The following is a 4,582-nucleotide window of genomic DNA, read 5'->3' on the forward strand; positions in this document are numbered from 1 at the left end:
CTGGAGAAGGCCGTTGCCGATGCCAAGGATGCTCACTCTGCGATGAGAGCTATGAAGGAGGAGCTGCGTCAGGCCGGGGAGATCGCGGCTGGAAAGCCCTTTATGCTGCGGAGGAAGTTGTGTGATCCTAAACAAGCTCCGTTAGACCGCCGCAGATGTGGCCGAACACTTCCGAGATCAAGAAGATCGCGAAGTGGAAAAGCTCTTCTGGTCGCAGTTCCACAGTCTAGAGCGTCCACTGTCATTAGCCGATCGTTTGGCCGAATGGGCCGAGCTAAATAGGTTGTCCGGACTTGCCATGAAGTATGTCATGAGTCATCTGTGGCCAGAGAGGCCAGAGCCGAAAAGTTATTTCAACTTGGTGTAGCAGTTCCTTGGTGCGGCGCCGCATATCAATGCGATGAAGAGGTCAGCGTGCATAGAGGGTGCGCGGATGGCTCTTGCCCATGTCAAGACATACTGGGCGGAAATGGAGGCCACCGCTGTTGCATCCCCAGACTCGGATGGAAGCCGAGTACCTGCCGAGCACTATTTTCAGGAAGTTCTGCAAGGCGCTCATTTAATAGAGACGCAGTGCTCGAAGGATACTATATTCGAATAGCATATATTATTGTAAAACAATATTTTGATAAATTGTAGAAGCTTTTTATACTTGTGCCTACAAGTATTATAATACCTCCTGTGCGGCCGTTTAACATATATGTATATATCATCTGAAAGATGGCAGTCGTCGGCTTCATCCCCCACGCACATAATGCGGGGGTGTTCGCAGAAGGCGCATTTTCACACTTGATCCAACGTCTTGGTCCTACAAAGGAGGTGATAGCACAGCGAACTAGGCAATCAGACTATGATGCTTTATCACTTTCACTTAGCCATAGGAGTTTGACAGTGAGGCTACTTATATAGCCCCTGGTGGCGCCTGCGCTCGCCCGAACTCAGGGCGCGTATGTGCCTGGCCGGGAAACGGCCCTTCGTTAATGCATAGGAATCCTAAAGATTCCGGTAAGTCATCGAGTGGTTGACCAGTCTCATGCTATATCATGACAGTCAGTTTTCGGCTTTCTCTACTGAGGTGCTCTCCTGGCCGAACCGGGGCACAATCGCAGTAGTTCTCCTGGTGCCGCGTTAGCCGATAGAGCGGAACGTAAGGCAGCAAAACACAGGAGCCGGGAAAACCCAACATTTGACCAAAGACATTATTCGGAGCTGATGCATATAAGGCCAAACTCGCGACGCCGAACACTCCCTAAGGTATTCGGTCTTTATGAGGGCGGGCGGGATAACGCCCTTAGTAATAAGCCCCTAGTGTCCAGGTACGTGCAAAAACTCTGACGTGGCCACATGCCAAAATGCCAGCCTCCTCCTTGGTTATAACAAGAAACCAGGGGATGTGTATCAACAAGAGACAGTAAGAAAGGTTTACGCAGGGTCTTAATCTGAAAAGAATCCTTGGAACGGGTCCCTGCTGCACGTCTGCGCTTGTGTCTCCGTTGTGCCGTATCCTGGACGGGCGTAGCACGGTGTTCATCTGTAAAAGAGAGGAACTTAGTTGAAGAAAGATCATGCCAAACATAAGTTATACTAAATAAACAAAGTATAAATCAAAATGGGTAAAATTGAGCTTTATTGTCTCTTGTTTTATATGCGCGGAGCCCCTAGTACAGGGGTATACGGCTATTAAGCCTTTAACAATTGTATGTTTATGCCAGACTCGTCTAGCCGTGTCCGTGGTCTTGACGATCTGTTTAGGTGCTTTGGCTGGTGAAGCCGCTTTATTGTGGGGCTGTTAAGGCAGCCGCACTGTCTTCCATGCGGGAGGAACACTCAATGTTTTCCCTTTAATGAGATGATGCCTCGTGGACCGGGCATCTTAAGCGTAAGAGATGCATAATGCGGTATTGCGTTAAAGCGGGCGAAAGCTTCGCGTCCCAGCAGTGCTTGATAGCTACTTGAGAATGGGGCGATGTGGAAAGTTAGCTGTTCGCGACGGAAGTTATCAGGGGAGCCAAACATAACTTCTAGCTGGAGAGAACCCATTCAAAGGGCATCCGGGCCTGGCGTTACCCCTTGAAAGGAGGTTTTGCTATGGAGAATTTTTGTTGGGTCTATCCCCATGTTGCGGATTGTGTCCTGGTATAACAGGTTTAGACCACTGCCGCCGTCCATCAGGACATTTGTAAAGTGGAGTCCGTCGATTATTGGATCTAATACCAAGGCAGTCCAGCCTGCATTCCGGATACTTCTAGAGTAATCCTGATGGTCGAAGGTGATCGGTTTTAACAACCATTGGCGAGACTCCTTTGGGATAGGCCGTATGGCGCATATCTCTGTTGGCGCCATTCTGTTCGTCATGTGAAGTAAGTTTACTGTTTTGACTTCTTGTGGGAAATCCTTTTGTTTCCTGGTGCTCTGCTTGTGGGGTTCGTTATCGTCCTCACTTGGTGTGTCAAGCCCCTTGTGTTCGGCGTTGAGTTTGCCGGATTGCTTGAAAACCCAATAGTCTCTGTGGGTATGGTTCGCAGGCTTCCTGGGAGTACTGTGTATTTGACATATCTTGTCCAAGATTTTGTTTAAGTTGGATAGCTCGTCCATGTTATCCTTGAGGGGCGGCTTTCTCTGATTCTGCCGTGAGCTTTTGAATCCGGCATTGACCGCCGTGCTCTTTGGGCTGTTTCTCTTATTCCGGCGCTGGTCCTTGTTGCGTCGGGGTTTTCCGTTTCCATCCCTAACTTCGGATGTACTTGGGTCGCTGGTGCTACATCTTGCCAACCAGCTGTCCTCTCCTGCGCAAAAGCGGGTCATGAGGCTTGTTAATGAGGCCATTGTTCTTGGCTTTTCTTGGCCGAGGTGTCTGGCGAGCCATTCGTCTCGAACGTTATGCTTAAAAGCTGCTAGGGCTTCGGCGTCCGGACAGTCGACTATCTGATTCTTTTTAGTAAGAAATCTGTTCCAGAATTTTCGGGCTGACTCTCCGGGCTGTTTAGTTATGTGACTGAGATCGTCTGCATCCGAAGGGCGAACATAGGTCCCTTGAAAATTTGCCCGGAAAGCATCCTCAAGCTCTTCCCAACTTCCAATGGTGTTTTCGGGAAGGCTTTTGAGCCAATGCCGGGCTGGCCCTTTAAGCTTGAGGGGTAAGTATTTTATGGCGTGGAGGACATCTCCTCTGGCCATGTGTATGTGGAGGATATAATCATTGATCCGGACCCCAGGGTTTGTTGTTCCGTCATACGCCTCTATGTTTACGGGCTTGAATCCCGCTGGAAATTCATGGTCCAGCACCTCATCGGTGAAACATAGGGGGTGTGCGGCACCCCTGTATTTGGCTGTGCCGTGATGTTCGGATATTTGTTGTGTTGCATTGCTTACTAGATCTTGCTTTCTTGGCCCGTAGATAGATCTGGCTGGGCCATCTTTTTGATGCGGATCCTTTGGTGGATCGCGTGCCGGCTTGTGTGCGGCGCCGCTTGCCGCTCCATGCTGGCCATGCGGTCGTCTATCCGACCGGGTGGCTTTCCTATTTTTTGACTGCGGGGGCTCTAAGGCCTCCTCGTCAAATTCAGGCAGTAGCTTTCGCTTTGGATAGCTTTTTGTGCGGCGATTGACGCCATATTTGTCTGCGGTGTTGTGTACTTTGCTCCATCTAATTCTGAGTGCATCTTCCGCAGTTTTGAGCTTCCGCTTCTGCTTTTTCAGGCTACGCGCAGTGGCAACGAGCCTTTTGTTGAGGTTCTTCTGCTCCATGAGCCTACCCGGCGTAAGGTCGTCCGAACTGTTGTTTTCGCCGGGGACGGGGTGTTCAGTTTGTTATCCAAGTTGCCCTGTTTGGATGGTTGCTCGAAGGCATGTTCGTCGTCTGCCGGCTCGTCCTGCTCTATGGCTGGGTTTGTATGGCTGATGTCTCTGTCGAGGCGGGGCTTGGAGCGGCGCTTACGTCGCCGCTTTGATTGCTTTTCGAGTGAACGATCCCTCGTTGCATCCCTGTGTTCCTCGTCGTCGCTTCCTTTGGGTGTGTCCACCATGTATACATCATGAGATGAGGTGGATGTCCAGTGCCTTATAGGTGTTGGTTCATGTTCATCTCCTACATCATCGTCCATACCGTCGATGTCTTCGGAGTCGAAGTCGAGCACGTCGCTTAAATTATTGATAGTGGCTACGAAGTGGGTGGTGGGTGGGCATCGAATTTCTTCGTCGTCCACATCCCAATCCTGCCGGTCATAGTCCGGACAGGACTCTCCTGATAAAGAGAGAGACCTGAGTGAATTCAGGATGTCGACGAAGGGCGAGTGCTGAAAGATGTCTGCGGCGGTGAACTCCATGATCGGTGCCCAATCGGATTCGGTTGGTAGGGGGCGCGGAGGGCTCAGAGTCCAGAGAGGAGTCCGGCACCTTGGAGTCACGGGCTTCGCGAAGGACAAGGCTGGTGTTCGGCTTGATCGCCGTAGAGATTGCATCCCCCGAGGCAGTGTCTAACCACCCATCCTCGATTGGTGTGATCGGCTCCGAGCTAGGGGTCGGAGCGGACACAGGTGCGGCCTCCAGGGCACTGTTCGGCGGCAGAGCTAGATCATGCCCA

At 51.1% G+C, this 4,582-nt stretch overlaps 1 pseudogene; it reads right to left on the reverse strand.

Moving 5' to 3' along the window:
- Positions 1-1,680: 1,680 nt before the first annotated feature.
- LOC147987280 (uncharacterized) lies at positions 1,681-2,343 on the reverse strand (annotated as a pseudogene).
- Positions 2,344-4,582: the final 2,239 nt, after the last annotated feature.

The sequence above is a fragment of the Triticum urartu genome, chromosome 2A (assembly GCF_056163025.1).
Source record: "Triticum urartu cultivar PI428250 chromosome 2A, HENAU_Tu73, whole genome shotgun sequence".
NCBI classification, from domain to species: domain Eukaryota; kingdom Viridiplantae; phylum Streptophyta; class Magnoliopsida; order Poales; family Poaceae; genus Triticum; species Triticum urartu.